We start from the raw sequence: 18274 nt of genomic DNA on the forward strand, positions 1-18274 counted from the left end.
TTCATCCAGATAGCCAATACCTCTTCGGATTCAGTTTAAATGGACGCAGCTTCAAATTTACGAGAGCTCCTCAAGGTTTTACAGAGAGTCCTAGCATTTACAGCCAAGCGTTAAAAAGACAGCTGGACAGTATTCACATGCCTGCTAACACTGCATTGCTCCAATATGTAGACGACATCCTAAAACAGCACGATCAGAACCAGACTGCGAAAATGCATCACTGACAGTTTTACACTTTCTGGCAGACAAGGGGCACAAAGTGTCCCCTTCGAAGTTTCAATTCTGTGCACAGGAAGTGGTATACCTTGGACGCTTGCTGTCCAAGAGGGGTAGACAGCTGACACAAGAACATATTCAGTTAATTGCTAACCTTTCACAGCCAAAGACACAAAAGGAAGTACGGGCCTTCATTGGCCTCACTTCATACTGCAGACAATGGATTCCCCAGTATGCCTATCTAGCCAAGCCACTCATACAGTTGACAACACAGGAGGCAGCATCTTCGACTGTCCTCCCTTGGACACAAGAACATACATTGGCATTTGAAGAAATGAAAAGAGCCTTATGTCATGCACCAGTTTTAGCGACTCCTTGTTACAGCAAACCTTTTATGCTTTTTGTCACTGAACGAGATGGAACAGCATTATCTGTTCTTACACAAGATCAAGCAGGAAAACACAAGCCTTGTGCTTATTTTTCTAGTACAATGGATCCAGTGGCCCAGGCTCTGCCTGCGTGCCTGAAATCAGTTGCAGCAACAGCCCTAGCTATACGACAGAGTGACTCCATAGTGTTAGGACACCCCCTGACAGTACAGGTTCCACATGCAGTGGAAGTTCTCTTGAACAGAACACAAACACAACACCTGACTATAGCGAGACTGACAGGATATGAACTGACGTTATTTCAGCCACACATAGAGATCAGACGATGCAATATTCTCAACCCTGCTACGCTCTTGCCCTCAAGTAAAGTAGACACTGCACCACATGACTGTGTGGAAGTAATAAATACAGTGACGAAACCAAGACAAGACCTGACAGACATTGCCCTGCCCGATCCTGACCTGACACTCTATGTAGATGGTTCATGCATGAGAACAATCACAGGAGAGTTAGTGGCCGCATATGCTGTGACTACTGATACTGAAGTCATAGAGACACAAAGAATAGACACACTGTCAGCACAAGCAGCAGAGCTCATCGCTCTGACACAACCCTGCAAAAGAGCCAAGAACTTGAAAGTGAACATATATACAGATTCACAGTATGCCTTTGGGGTTGTTCATGACTTCAGAGTGTTATGGAAGAAGAGAGGTTTCCTGACCTCTCATGGGACTAAAATTCAGCACGGTCCGCTCATTCAGGCTCTGTTAGAAGCAATACATTTGCCTACAGCCATAGCTATCATGAAATGCAAAGCACATACCAAAGTTACAGACACAATTTCCCAGGGTAACGACCTGGCAGACCGAACAGCTAAACTTACAGCCCAGACACCAACAGACACGACAAAGACAGAGGCACCATCACTGACGAACAGCATGACAGTCAGGGATCCTTCACAAGATGTACTCGATATACAGACACATGCCACTCCAGACGAAATAAAGAAATGGACTGAACAAGGAGGGGTACAGACTGACCAGGGTTGGATGACAAAAGGCAAAGCTACATGGTTTCTCCCAGACTCTATGGTACAAGTCATCATAAACACAGCACATAGTCCAGCACACTTAGGAGAAAAGGCAATGCTAGACAGTCTACAGAATATCTGGTTCAACCAGCACCTGCGTGCAGCAGCGAAACAGAAAGTTTGTACCTGTATGATCTGCTGCCAGTTCAATCCAGGCAAAGGTATTCCGGTGGAACAAGGTGGATTTCATCCTCCTGACCATCCTTTTGAAGTCCTCCAGATGGATTATATCCAGATGGACAGATGTAGAGGTTACAAGTACGTCCTAGTAGTTGTATGTGCACTATCTAGATGGACAGAAGCATATCCAGTCCCAGATTGTACTGCTGTGACCACCGCCAGGCAATTGGTACAAGAGTTTTTCCCACGGTACGGATTGCCCTGTGTCGTGTACTCAGATAACGGTCAGCCATTTTCCTCTGAATTAATGAAACAAGTGTCCCTTCTGTTAGGATACCAGTGGAAATTTCATTGTGTACGACACCCAGAAGCAGCTGGACTTGTTGAGCGCCATAATCAGACTCTTAAAACGAAATTAGCGAAAGTCTGTGCAGAAAAAGGCGTGGATTGGATGGTAGCCCTGCCGGTTGCCTTCTTTTACATGCATATGGTAGCTCATTCCAGAACAGGCCTATCTCCGTACGAAGTGGTTTTTGGCAGACCACCGAATATGTGGGGTACGGCTATGCCTAAGAAAATTACTGATGTTGACAGTAACATGCTGACAGATTACCTGGCTTCCTTGATGTCTGCACTACTCTCTTGTCGTTCACAGGTTGCCGCCGCTTTCCCCGACAACACCCAAGTCAAAGGACACACCATCGTCCCTGGTGACCTGATATACATAAGGAACTTTGATCGTTCAAGCCCTCTTGAGCCGCGCTGGAAAACACCGAAGCTGGTATTGCTTACCACGAGGACTGCCGTCAAGGTCGAGGGACGCAACGGTTGGATTCACGCCCAGCACTGTAAAAAATGCTTCGGAAATCCCGGAACTGTGACCAAAACTAAAGACTGCCTCGATAGTACGGACTATAAGCCCCCTTTGCTAGAAAAAACACCGCAACAGGACTATAGGTCCAAATTACGATCTAGTAAGTCAGACAGCGTTTAATTGTTTAAGTCCACTAGGTGGTGAATCGGTTAGACAGGTTCCTGACATGTATAAGATCGTAGACCAGAATAGCAAAAAGAGCAGGATGAGAGAGAAATACTGCAAGATTTTACGCAGTAGATGTATAGTAACTCTGACTATTATGTTTCTTCTAAGTATAACGATTATATGTATCAGCTTGGCACTACATGTTTTCTTTCCTCCTATTGCCTCACATATACACTCTTCCTTTAATGACACCATAGAGCACACATTCAGTGATCTGCCACCCCATGAACTGTCATATCGACTAGCCCTGCGCAACAATACTTTTATTCGGATGTTGCACCATTCTCATCAGACCAGCAATGTAACAAATTGCTGGGTATGTGGCCGACTCCCACCTTATCAGAAAACGAAGGGAGTTCTGCCCCTTTTTCCTTTTCCGTTCTCGCACAATGGTTCGTGCGGAGCATGGTTTGCTTCAATGTCATCACTAGACAGAAAGTACACAGTTTCCCAGGGCGATTGGATCTGGGGAGATTTGAATAAAGTAATGAATGAGGCATGTTTTCCAGACGAAGATGGTCTTCCCCAAAAGATAGGGACCGATCTAGAAAATGAAGTGTACACACAAGGAAATGCTTCCCTTAACTTTATGATTCTGAATGTTCAGCCCGAGCAAAATACAGGTCCACCGTTCATATCAGTCCTACCAGTAAAAGGAGAATTGTGCGTTAGAAAGAAAGGGTCAGTGCATTTAGGACACAGTGATTGTAATACTGTAGTCGAGTTCAAAGATAAAGGAAAGTCTACTTTCAAAACTTCCCGCCATTCCTATTTCATTTGCGGTCAGACAGCCTATGTACGTCTGCCCTTAGACTGGGGTGCTGACATTAGCAAATGCAGATGCAGTAGGTCGTTTGCAGATAGTCCAGAACACAGCGGCGAGATTGGTCATGAGTGTACCGGCCAGGACTCCCTCTAGGCCCTTGCTGGAAGAGCTACATAGGCTCCCTATACGGCAGCGCATCAACTTTAAGATATGCTGTACGGTCCACAAGTGCCTATACGGACCAAGCCCTAAATACCTGTCACAATCTCTTGAGCTGTATCAGCCTAGCAGGTCTCTCCGCTCAAGCAATCAAGCCCTCCTAAAACCCCCTGCTACAAAGAAATCCGGACAAGGAGACCGTGTTTTCTCCTCGGTTGGACCTGCCTTATGGAACAAGCTCCCCACCGATGTAAGAATGACCACCAACCACCTGTCTTTTAGAAAGACATTAAAGACCCTTCTTTATCAAGAAGCATTCCTGTCCTCTTAACTCCTTGTGTCACACTACCTGATGATCCTATGGCTGGCAAAGCGCGGAGATACCCTTACGGGATTGATTCCAGCGCTATATAAGAAATTAAAATAAATAAAATGAATATTATATAGCGTTCCTGCTGCCACCAGTCTTTCTGGCCCCATCCCATTATCATCGAGATTCACGAATAGTGCATGTTAGAAACAGGAGGGAGACCGATTCCCCAGTGATTGATCAGACTGAGACAGCTTGGGAGCAATATACAGATTTCAATAAAGGATTCTTTTTCTTCATAGGTCCCATCCAAAACAGTAAACTGATACGTAGGTTAACAAGAACTCTCGAAGCAGTAGTGAATGAGACTGTGTCTGCTCTAGCGAACTTGACCGAGGAGCAGTCTGCCATGCGACTTGTTGTTCTTCAGAATCGTCTTGTTCTTGACGTCATCCTGGCAGATAGTGGCGGGGCTTGTAGAGTGATCGGCTCCAGTTGTTGCGTGTTTATTCCTAATAACGCGCCATCCGTGTATGCAGCAATAACAAGACTCCACAAGATAGCTCACGAGATACATCAAAACCCAGGCACATGGACTTGGTCCGGTTGGCTCTGGAGTGTAATATCAGCATGGGGATGGAAAGTGTTGTCTTTCCTAGGAATGATACTGCTTATGATATTCAGCTGCTGTCTCTGTCTGCAATGTGGCCCGGCGATTTGCGGCTTGTGTGCCACTGCCTGTATTCCCCATCCACGTATACAAAAGAAAAAAGACGAACAAATGATGCTGTATGATCAGATATACGGTCTCATGAGTATAGATGTGTCCTGAAGGGTACAGTAGAGGACAAGGAGGGAATGAGGAAATAGAAATTTTATATGGCCAATGTGTCCCCTGCATGTACCCCACGTTTAGTGTATGTTCATGTTACTCATGCACTTTCCCTCTCATGCCTGTAATAATAATGCCTCTGCATTTCCGTCCAACATTAGAATGTCAGTTACCAAGCCTTCCATGAGAGAAACGTTAATTCTGCACTGAGGCCTATGTTGCCAATGTATTTGCATGGTGCACGTTTAAAAGTCGATATGAACCCGTCTTTGTGGCTCAGCCGAGCCAAGACCCGAATTCAGGCTCCATGCCTCCCAGACACTCTGAAAGTTGCAGTTTAGCTTAGCTATGTATCCCTGACCTCTCGCATACTTCCTGCTCAGCCGAGAGGAGCCCCAACCCGGCCTGCCAAAACAGTATTTTGCTTACAGTTATCTGCTCTGCTCCACAGAAACACATTCCTGCTTAGTGAAGAAGGTAAACAGAACCCCGTCTGCAGAGATAGAGCCCAGTCTTTCTGTCTCCGTTTAAGTGATTTACAGAGCCTGCATCCATAGAAAGCCCATGGCCCCCACGCAATGCACGAAGAAATATATGCACATACTGGCTCTTAGAGATGAGCAACCCTTGCCCAAGCGACCTTTACTTCAGATAATACATCCTCCAAACTCAAGATATCAGATAATACCAGTCGTGCAGGTCGCCCTGACACTCAAGGCTTATCTACTAGAATGAAAGTCAGCTCCCCCCTGCTTCCCCCAGTTCCACGTCAATTACACATCATGACCAAGTTGCGCACACAAGTAGGGTAAAGGTTCCAGCTGCCCATGCAGACCCCCTCCATGTATCCACCCACCAATGACACACCTATGACTCCTCAAGTGAACGCCCACGTGTACGCCTTCTTACACGCCCTTTTGCACGCCCATGTGCTCTTATCTCTCTCCTTCGCTTGCTCCACCTTCTCCATGCAATGTAATGTATGTTTAAATGTATAAATAATGTACTCTGTGAATAAAGTTCAGATGACGATCCTTCCTGAACCTTAGTGGTGATGGAACCCGATTCTCCCTTAACTCGAGTTACTGAAATAAAGCCCTTTTGAATCGGACACCACGGACTCTGCCTCTCATTATATGCATGACCCATTGTTTAAGTATAGAAATTCCGACAGGGTAATATTTTATTTACCACACCTCAGTCTGTGTGAGGTCAGGAAGCGGCTGCTGCAGGGCCTGCCCTCAGTCTGTGAGAGCTCAGGGAGGGGCTGCTGCAGGGCCCTCAGTCTGTGAGAGCTCAGGGAGGGGTTGCTGCAGGGCCTGCCCACAGTCTGTGGGAGCTCAGGGAGGGGCTGCTGCAGGGCCCGCCCTCAGTCTGTGAGAGCTCAAGGAGGGGCTGCTGCAGGGCCCTCAGTCTGTGAGAGCTCAGGGAGGGGATACTGCAAGGCCTGCCCACAGTCTGTGCGAGCTCAGGGAGGAGCAGCTGCAGGGCCTGCCCTCAGTCTGTGAGAGCTCAGGGAGGGGCTGCTGCAGGGCCCTCAGTCTGTGAGAGCTCAGGGAGGGGTTGCTGCAGGGCCCGCCCTCAGTCTGTGAGAGGTCAGGGAGGGGCTTCTGCAGGGCCCACAGTCTGTGGGAGCTCAGAGAGGGGCTGCTGCAGGGCCTGCCCTCAGTCTGTGAGAGCTCAGGGAGGGGCTGCTGCAGGACCTGCCCTCGGTCTGTGAGAGCTCAGGGAGGGGCTGCTCAGGGCCTGTCCCCGGTCTGTGAGAGCTCAAGGAGGGGCTGCTGCCGGGCCTGCCCACAGTCTGTGAGAGATCAGGGAGGGACTGCTGCAGGGCCTGCCCTAAGTCTGTGAGAGCTCAGAGAGGGGCTGCTGCAGGGCCTGCCCTCAGTCTGTGAGAGCTCAGGGAGGGGCTGCTGCAGGACCTTCCCTCGGTCTGTGAGAGCTCAAGGAGGGGCAGCTGCAGGGCCTGTCCACAGTCTGTGAGAGCTCAGAGAGGGGCTGCTGCAGGGCCTGCCCTCGGTCTCTGAGTGCTCAGGGAGGGGCTGTTGCAGGGCCTGCCCCCGGTCTGTGAGAGCTCAAGGAGGGGCTGCTGCAGGGCCTGTCCAGAGTCTGTGAGAGCTCAGAGTGGGGCTGCTGCAGGGCCTGCCCATAGTCTGTGAGTGCTCATATTGGGCTGCTGCAGGGCCTGCCCTCGGTCTCTGAGAGCTCAGGTAGGGGATGCTGCAGCCTCTGTTTTCAACAGTGAAGTGCGAGCCGCCCCTGCACACAAGCTGAATGAAGGTTATCGTTTTAAATTGGAAAATTCTTGCCATCTCAGGATGCTTTTTTGAAAGTAGGATGTAGGGGAATTGACTGAAATAATTTTTAGAAGTAGGGGCACGCCTTGCCCTTCCGTCCCCACCCACATCTACCACTGAGTTAAACAAGGAAATTGATGCAGCCCTCCCGGCTTAGTGGGAAAGCCTCGGCTCTAAAATCCAGGGGGCAGATTTACAATAACTGGCTCATCCCCAGGGATGCGCCAGATATTGTGCGCCGCAGCTCCGCCACCCATGGTGAGCCGCATTTACAATGCGGTGCACCAAGGGGCAAAAACGGCACAGATGTGTGACGCATCTGTGCCGTAAAGGCGGCGCATTGCTGGAGTTGCGTCGCAAGTGCGACGCAGCTCCAGCAATGCTCTGGGGGGGACCTATCTTGTTAATGCTGCATCAATCCTTACGCCTGCTTCAAACAGGCCCAGGGTTTTGACGCAGCATGGGCCCAAAAGTGACTGAGTGAAATCTTGTAGATTTCACTCAGCCACTTTTAGGAGGCGTTCCTGTGCCGGAACGCCCCCCCCCTCCCTGCGCAGGAACGCCTCCTTATGGCGCATCTCCCAGATGCACCACATTGTAAATACCCCGCACCATGGCGCATCTTTTGCGCCGCCGCTGCGACACAAAAGTGATGCAACTGCGGCGTTAAAGAGGCACAAGGGGCTTGTAAATCTGCCCCCAGGTATCTAAGGCGAAGCACCCCATAATGCCTTGTGAGGCTTGACTGTAATTGTAACTAAAATTGTTTGTTTTGGCTTGTGGTGGCCCCAGGAGGACGGGCTCACCACCAAAGGATTGCTAAAGTGCGGGGAGATGCAGGAGCAGCGCAATCTTGCCCCAAAAAGTATTAGGGACCCCACCCAAAGTTTGGTTGGACTCAAAAAGGAAACCCCTCAAGGGTTTTGAAGAGTTTTTCAAACCTCCCTTATGCTGGAGTTTATACTCTTCAGCTGGGAGTGTTATGCCCTCCAGGGCAATCTTTGTGATCTGAAAGTGATTGAATGTGAGTTTTCATGTTGATAAACACTCTAGGGGAGAAAAGTTGCATTAACACGAGTTATGAATATAAAAAGATGTTCCTTTAAAGTCTATGTTTTAATTGAGTACTATTATGTTTGCACAAATCATGTAATCATGTCTGTACATTTTCTTGTAAAGGTTTGATTGTAACATTGATGCTGAAAGTCACCTGTGATCAAAGTGTGCATGCTTTATTGACAGTATTGAGTGCTCTCATTCATGGTTATCTTTAAATCGTACCCGTAATTAATACCCTTATTCCTATGGTGGAATGCTTTGTTGATATAATGATGTTGACAGCCACTCGGATCACATTTTGCATGCTTTATTGCTAGTATTAAGTGCTCTCACCCTAAGTCAGCCTCAATTATGGCATTTGAATATAAGTGAGGGTTTTTGACGTGGTTTGTTGATCTAAATCTCCCTGTGGGAGTTTAAGAATGATTACGCAATGTCATCAATAAGTATTTCCGTCAGCTTGTGTATGTTTGTAATTGCTGCATAGTATTGAGTAGTGTGTGTGTAATGAATATAGTTTTTTTCCTGTTTTAAAAGAAAAAGTACAGACTGGACAATCTGAGCGTTATTATTGTGTATCTGTGAATGGTGATTACTAGCCCACTCCACCTCCCTTGAGTAGGCCGTGGACTGTTCTGCTTTGTTATCCTATGAGAGTCAAGCACTATAATGGGGTGGTGGGTTCCCGGTGGAAGACAAATGTAGACCCATTCCTTGTGCAGGCCACACAACTATGACTCATTTTCTAACAATTATTGTATTAGTAAAATTGTATGTGCAATTGTAATGGTCATTTCAATTGAAAATGTGTTGTTTGTATTGACGGTGCCCAACCACTCCAGGCATACTCCATTTTTTGCCACTCCACTCCATGACACTCTGTGGCACTCCACTCTACGACGATCTAATCCACACCATTCCACTTTGCTCCACTCCATGCCACTCGGTTCTATGACACTCCACTTTATGCCACTCCACTTCACTCTACGCCATTTCACTCTATGACACTCTAAGCCAATCCACTCTATGCCACTCCATGGCACGCCACTCCACGGCACGCCACTCCACTCCACTCTCTGACACTCCACCCTATGCCATTTCAGTCTATGACACTCTAAGCCACTCCACTCTATGCCGCTCCACTCTACGCCACTCCACGGCACGCCACTCCACTCTTTGACACTTTACTCCACTCCACGGCACGCCACTCCACTCTATGACACTTTACTCCACTCTATGCTATGTCAATCCACTCTACTTTATGACACTCCACTCTATGACTCTCCACCGCACTCCACTCTCCAACACTCTACTCTATGCCACTCCACTCTATGCCACTCCACTCTATGACACTCCACTCTACGCCACCCCACTCTACGCCACTCCACTCTATGACACTCCACTCTATGCTACTCCAATGTACGCCACTTCACGGCACATCACTCCACGGCACACCACTCCAATCTATGACACACCACTCAATGCCATTTCACTCTATGCACTGTCCGCCACTCCAATATATGCCACTGTACTCTAAGCCACTCCACTCTATGCCACTGCACTCTACGCCACTCCACTCTATGACACTCCCCTCTATGACACTCCACTCTACGCCACTCCACTCTACGCCACTCCACTCTATGACACTCCCCTCTATGACACTCCACTCTACGCCACTCCACTCTATGACACTCCACTCTATGACACTCCACTCTATGACACTCCACTCTATGCCACTCCATGGAACCCCACTCCACTCTATGACACACCACTCTATGCCACTCCACTCTATGTCACTCCACTCTACGCTACTGCACTCTACGCCACTGCACTCTATGCCACTCCACTCTATGCCACTCCACTCTACGCCACTTCACGGCACACCACTCCAATCTATGACACACCACTCTATGCCATTTCACTTTATGCACTTTAAGCCACTCCACTATATGCCACTGCACTCTACGCCACTCCACTCTATGCCCTTCCACTCTATGCCACTGCACTCAATGCCACTCTACTCTGTGACACTACACTCTATGCCACTCCACTCTATGACACTCTAAGCCACTCCACTCCACTCTACGCCACTCCATGGCACACCAACTCTTCACGGCACGCCACTCCACGGCTCGCCACTCCACTCTATGACACTCCACTCTATGCCATCTCACTCTATGACACTCTAAGCCACTCCACTCTATGCCACTCCATGGCACACCACTCCATGGCATGCCACTACACTCTGCACCACTCCACTCTATGACACTCCACTCTACGCCATTTCAATCTATGACACTCTAAGCCACTCCACTCTACCCCACTCCGCAGCATGCCACTCCACTCTTTGACACTTTACCCTACTCCACGGCACGCCACACCACTCTATAACACTTTACTCCACTCTATGCTATGTCAATCTACTATACTTTACGCCTCTCCACTCTATGACACTCCACCGCACTCCACTCTATGACACTGCACTCTACGCCACTCCACTCTACGCCACTCCACTCTATGACACTCTAAGCCACTCCACTCTACGCCACTCCACTCTACGCCACTCCATGGCACACCCCTCCACAGCAAGCCACTCCACTCTGCACCACTCCACTCTATGACACTCCATGGCACAACATTCCACGGCATGCCACTCCACTCTGCACCACTCCACTCTATGACACTCCACTCTTTGACACTTTACTCCACTCCACGGCACACCACTCCACTCTATGACACTTTACTCCACTCTATGCTATGTCAATCCACTCTACTTTACGACACTCCACTCTATGCCACTCCACCGCACTCCACTCTCCAACACTCTACTCTACGCCACTCCATTCTACAACACTACACTCTTAGATATGCCACTAACCTTTAGCTATGCTAAGCAGCAGCCACACTGGTGTACAAAGTATCTAAAACACATCGGCAAGGCCATTAGATCTTGCGTAGGTGATACCTATTGACTTTGTCAGTGCTTGTTAACTCCAGTGCTTGCCTCATGAACCTCATCCAGATGACTGTCCATGCGAAACATTTGTAGATCAGGTACTTCTGACAAATGTTTGCTTGCTCTGTGTGCATGACATCACAAAACATGACCAACCCTGTGACCAACCCTTTAAAGGGATTGAATTTCTTTATTTCTTATATTTTGGTTTTTTTAAAATGTGCAGTTCCCCACATGTGGCCTCCAGTGCTCTCAGAATACTATGGACTCCCTTTAGTGTAATTACTGTTTTAACTGTTTTAAGGTCAGTTTAGCTCAACTGGAAAGCATGAAGCAAAGTAATTTAAGGTAAAACAGCAAAATTAAAATGCCTTATTACAATCTCGAAATGCTTAAAAATAATGATTCATCCATAAACTAAGGGGTGGAAATTAATTGTTTTTTGCAAAGTGTTAGTTTTTTGTCAAATTAACACTTCAAAAAGAATGTGAACCTTCTTAAGTTAACAACATGTCACCTGCGAGCAAAGTTCGCGCAAAAAGAAAACGTCATGTCTAATGCTGTTATGTAAAGAATTTAGCTAAATGCCGGGTTCTGAGGGTTTTTTTTACACATCACCTCCTACTTATTCTGAATTCTTTCCTGCAATCATATTTAAAGATACCCTTAGAGACTGCGAGGCTGCTCTTCATACAGTAACTACTTCCTCTTCCTGTCCAGGAGACTCCGCCCTCTGCTTTCTTCTGCCCTTGGTTATTTTGGACTTGGATTTTGAAGGGAACACACCACTCCCTTTTTATGTTCAATCTCTGCTGCATTTAGGCCCGTGGAACTTTTCTTTTTTGGGAGAAACTCAAGTTTAATGCACTCATTTTAAAAACGTTTGTTGTTTGAGTAACGGAGGCAACACTGTCTTTCCTTTTCTTCTTTTGTTTGTTTGTTTATTGCTGGATGTGACGGAATTCAGGAGTGGGGCGTATTTTCGGATTATAATTTTTTAAGGGTTAATGTTTGTTCAATTTTGTAATGGTGAAGACCTGGGGCTATATAAACAGTTTCTCCATATCCTTTTTGTGAATTTTTGTCCAAAATTGGTCTTTATACTATTGTGTATTTTTCTTTTTTGGGCCTATTCTGCTGAAGACCTTTCTATGTCTGCAGCACACATAGAAAGAGCTGATCGCCTATAATGGTTGTATATGTTGATAAACAATCATTCCCAGCAACACAGACACCCTGGCACCATAGAGCAAGGCTGCCTGCACAGCCGCGGCCGTTAGTGGGAGTACATTACGACCGCCCACCCTGCCCCTCCCCACGTCACCGCCCGGCCGGAACTCCCACTACCGGCTGCGGCTGTGCTTGCATTGCAAGGATGATTCCCTGCCGCAGTGCAAGGGTGTCTGTGTTTGCGCTAGGCAGGGGTACACACTATTCTTGTGAATATGGCGCAACCCCGCATTTTTTAAATGACGTAACGCTGTTTTTTTTGTCTGCTCGTGCATGTTGGTGGCTCGTTTGCAGTGGCTCCACGAGCTCAAGCTCATCTATCCAGACATGTTCCTTTCTTCTTAGCCATGTGTTTGCCCACGATTTTAATGTGTATGTTTGTGTAACATGGCTGATTCCTTGTTTTTCTTCAGCTTTTAACGTTATTTAGCAGTGGTAGTGGTTGCCTTGTGCCGTACGTATTTGGGGGATTTTAAAGTGTTTGTACTATGTTCTTCCTATTTCCTGTCTGCTGTGTGCTTCGGTTTATTGCTGCTGCCTCACTGGTGGCGTACTATTATTATTATATTATTATTATATTTCTTATATAGCTTGCCTTGGGAACCCGTCCTGGTTTTTCCCTGTGAGATAGCCCCTACAGGGCATCCCCAAGGTGAAAGCCAGGCATCCCGCCGCGGGGGGCCGTTGTGGAAATTAAGCAAGCTTATTGCCCAGAGTTGCAGAGTGTGAACCCATGATTAGGTCAGGCACCGAAGCGAGAATTGTCGAGTCCGTGGACATTTGAGCTCAACACCCTGCCGCGTCGGGAATCGAACCCTGGCCCCGGGTATGACCTCTGCTTCAGGGTCTGCCTGCTCTAACCAGTGAGCCACACTTCTCCACTAGGCCCACCAATTGGCCACGTCACATTTTGGGTGTTTCTTGGTTCAACCCTTTCCCTGCAACCCTGCAAGTTCTTGTTAATGAATGCGGGAGGGAGGGCTCCAGCTGGGTAGGGCAGCCCTGGTCTCTTTGTTTTCCATTCCTCCAGTGGTGACAGCCATTTTGTGGATTCGTCATGTTTGTGTCACAGATGACCATTTTGTCTTTCTACGCCATGCCTCCTTCTTTGCTGGCGCTTGCCATGTGGTAAGCAACCCCCATGTTGTTGAGCCAGAGGGTGTTTCTAATTACTCATTTTATTCATATTTCTATGAGTACTGATATTAGAAAATGCCCATTTAAATGTGGTTTATATTTATTGTTGTTTTCCTAATATAATCACCTGACATTTTTATCCATCCTTGTGAATAATTGCAGTATTCTGATGTTCACAATTGTTGTGTTTGAGTAATTTCTTTGATTTTTGCCTGCTTCCCCCTGCCGCCAGTAAGGATGCCATGGGAATTTTAAACAGAAAACGTTACTTTTGCCTTAAAAAGCCCTTCTATGTTCTCAATCTACCTTCTGTATTAGATCTGATAGTGTTTGGGCACAGGCTTGTGCGCCACACTGGTGAATTGTTGAAGGTATTCTTTCTGTATGAATCATTTGTTCATTGAGTAAATTTGAAGACCTCTGTCCGGCTGGACATGTCGCTCCAAATATAGATTTGATTCTGTCTATATTTATTGTCTCATATATATGTGCATGCATGGGACCGCTGTTGCTCTAAAAAGTATGTTCCCCGAGGACCCCTGCTGACTGAATTGGGGTCCCTTGTTGTTGTTAATATATGGGACATGGAGGGACACCAGATGTAGGGGTCCCATTTGCCCTGGAAGTACACCAGCAATTATTTAATTAATGTTTTCAAATTTTGCCTGCCTTCCCCTGCTTCCTACAGAAGTCCAATGGGCCAGGGAGGGACACCAGAGAATATTTAATTTATTCCATGTTTTGTTTGTATTCTCTAAACCCTTGATGGCTCCCATGGGCTCTGGAGGTAGTCCAGCCATTGTTTAATAGTTCAATTTTTGACTGCCTCCCACAAGTGCCTTATGGCCCCAAAGGTACAAGAACCATTATTTAATTAATTTATTATGTTTTTGACTGCCTCCAACAGGGGGTTTATGAGTCCTGGAGGGGCACCAGGTAATATTTAATTCATGTATTTAGAGTGGCCCCATGGCCCCGGCAGAGCACCTGCTATTTTTAATTCATTTGATTTTTGACCTGCTTCCCATAGAGGTCAGTCCCATCTGTCCTTGAGGGACACCAAGTTTGCTTTCACGTCTCATATCTAGCAAAAATAGTGTGTTTTTAAATGGGGCGCTATTGTTAAGTGTTTGTGGTGGTGATGATGATGGTGGTGATGATGGTGATGGTGATGATGAGGGAGATGGTGGTGATGATGGTGATGGCGGTGATGATGATGGTGGTGGTGGTGATGGTGATGGGATGATGATGATGGTGATGGTGATGATGAGCTAGATGGTGGTGATGATTGTGATGATGATGGTGGTGATGGTGATGATGGCGGTGATGATGATGATAGTGGTGATGGTGATGATGGTGATGGTGATGATAAGGGAGATGGTGGTGATGATGGTGATGGTGGTGATGGTGATAATGGCAGTGATGATGATGATAGTGTTGATGGTGGTGATGATAGTGGTGATGGTGATGGTGATGATGGTGATGGTGATGATAAGGGAGATGGTGGTGATGATGGTGATGGTGGTGATGATGGTGATGGCGGTGATGATGATGGTGGTGGTGATGGTGATGGGATGATGATGATGGTGATGGTGATGATGAGCTAGATGGTGGTGATGATGGTGATGATGATGGTGGTGATGGTGATGAAGGCGGTGATGATGATGATAGTGGTGATGGTGGTGATGATAGTGGTGATGGTGATGATGGTGATGGTGATGATAAGGGAGATGGTGGTGATGATAGTGGTGATGGTGATGGTGATGATGGTGATGGTGATGATAAGGGAGATGGTGATGATGATAGTGGTGATGGTGATGGTGGTGACTTGGATCATACAACTGTCTGTGTTGCCCAAGTCTCACTGACTTCTTGCTTTTTTTTTATGCCTGCTAGTACTTAGCACATGACACAATACAGAGAAGGAGGAAAGTCTGAGAATGCTCTGACAGTGACACCAGAGGCCTCTGCTAAGAGCTAAGTGAAGGATTAGGCTGTTCACTAGATGTGTGCAAAATTTGAATAATTTGCTTTGGCGTAATTATGCAAAATTTCAGCAAAATAACACATATTTTTGCAAAATAAATCTTCCATTTCATCCTAAGTCATAAAGTGAAAAACATTCACATGTCAGTTTTTGGCCCTAGGAAGCATTTAAATAAAGGCAATATGAACACCAGAGCGTGACACCAGCACGCTTGTATTCTGTTGTCCCTGTACGTCAGCAGAACATGTTTACTGCGAATGGCATGTCCCTGGAACATACTGCAAATGTGCAAAGTGGCGTTATGATAAGATTTCATACATTTTAAAGAACAAGCATAACATGAACTTCCTGAAATTACCTGAATTACGCCAGCGTAATATAAATACTGCATCGCTCACTGTTGATCAAAGTATCTGCTTCTTCATTGACATTGGTAAATGCTTGTTTCAGCAGACGATTACTTACTACAAAGGATATTGCCAAAGCCATTACGATGGAGGTGGACAAGTTGGAGCAAGTGGAATGCTTAATCCAAATGCCACTGCCTTTTGCGTTCATGGTGCCAGAAGTCAGCAAGGAGGCCAGTACTGTTGTGTCCTCGGTGTCGGGCAGACCACCAGAGGGATGTGAGGTGAGAGGCACTGGGGGTAATGCTCGGGCCTAGAAAAAATCATGGGCACAATCGTTATTGCTGTTTATGGCTCACCACGGTGTTGCCAACTGGCGTATGTCCATGCGTGGCCCTTATTTATTCTAAAGGTCACATGTCCGTGACAGAGCATGCCACAGGTGGAGATACAATATTCCTCCACAACAAACATGAAAAACCACAAAATGTCAATGAGGAAGAAAAGTCTTTTTAGATCTACTCCAAAGTCTATCACTTGTAACTTGGCGCAACTGGCGTCAAACACCCAAGTATAATAGAACAGTCTTACGTGAAGTAGTCTCTCAGTTGACTGGATGGCACTGGATTCCGCCGCAGCTGGTGTTGGGATGTACCTCTACTCTGGGCCTCACCGACGCCGGCATTGGACGGCGCTTCACCAGTCGCACCATCAGGATCACTGCCATTGATGTCCAGACTGCCGTTCTCTGCTCCGTCGCGTTGGCTTGACGCTCCGTCAGGGGTCTCTGGACTCACTGTAGGACGGGACACGTCCATCAAATCCCGAAAACTGACATTGTCTCTGGTAGGGGAACATGGACTTTCTTCAGACACTGTTGGATTTACAGTGACCCCCCCAGATTGATACATTTTGAAGTGGGATGCGTTGCGAGTCACAGTCTCTCTCCCTCGGGTAGCAATGACTCTAGTTCCCTTGACATTGGCCACTGTCCAAGGGTCTCCTTCATACGGCAATCGAAACTTTCCACCGGTGATGCAATTTTTCAGTAGCACCACATCACCTCTGGCAATCTTCGGTGCTTTGGACCTTCTCCGTTGGCTGACTTGGGCATGAGTTGTCCGGCGTCTGGCCTCCACTTGACATTCATTAGGCGAGTCAGGCCGCCACTGCGGATGATGAGGTATTGAGTCCATGACTACCCGACGCATGAGGAGATATCCTGGAGCAACACTGGTTGGGGTGTGGGGCGTTTGGCGGTAGCTTCTCAAAAATTTGAAAATAGCCAGTTCAATGGACTGCCCCTTGTCATGAGCAATTCTGATCACTTTGTTAAGAGTTTGCATGAATCTTTCTACTTCGCCATTCGCTTGTGGCCATCTCGGGGTGATTCGGCGGTGCTGGATGCCCAGTGCACGGAGGTAGTCGGCTGGCTCCTGGCCTTGAATAGGAGGACCGTTGTCCGTCTTTAGTTCCTTCATCAGCCCATGCGCCGCCATGATTTTCTCCAATTTTGGGATTACTTCTTTGGCGCTGGGGGTGGATATGATCTCCACTTCAGGATACTTGGAGTGGTCATCAATGGCTACCAGGGTATGGCGACTGTCTGGAAGGCTGCCAAATTCGAGGTTGACGCACTCCCAGGGAGACTTCGGCCGGGGTTCCACCAGGATTGGGGCTGATCGCTGTGCTTCTCTGGCTACTTGACATGCTGCACAGGACCTAACAGTGGTCCCAACTAGGTCGTCAATCAGTGGAAACCAAACTTTTATTCGGAGGCGGGATTTGGTTTTGACCATGCCTTGATGGCCGACATGAGCCAGCTGAACCACGTGGGCCGTTAAGGATGAAGATATCACCAGCCGGTGTCCTCTCAGCAAACACCCAGTGTTGTCCTCATTTAACTTCTCTCGCACATGGTACAGGCTGTCCATGATGCGCTACGCATCCAGGGTCAGGATCTTCCATTCCTCCTTGGCCTTGTGTCAGTTTCCGCTTCGCACTGCTGCTATAGCTCTCTGCAAACAGTCGTCCTTCTTAGTGGCTTCTGCGAGGTTCTCCATGGATATCGGTATTGGGCATGACCGAGCCGTGACACATCTTACGTACTCCTCAGTGTCAGCTGCTTCTTCCATTTCTTCCCGGGTGGCCGCGCGAGGATGTCGCGACAAGCAGTCCGTGGGGTTTTTGGACCCAGGCTGGTATTCTTCCTTGCAATTATAGTTCTGGAGCTGTAGCATCCATCTCTCAATTCACGATTGGGGCTTTGTGGAGGTTCCTGAGAATAGAGCAACCAGCGGCTTGTGGTCAGTTGCAACTACAAATGGTTTTCCATAA

The sequence above is a fragment of the Lissotriton vulgaris genome, chromosome 11 (genome assembly GCF_964263255.1).
Source record: "Lissotriton vulgaris chromosome 11, aLisVul1.2, whole genome shotgun sequence".
NCBI lineage: Eukaryota > Metazoa > Chordata > Amphibia > Caudata > Salamandridae > Lissotriton > Lissotriton vulgaris.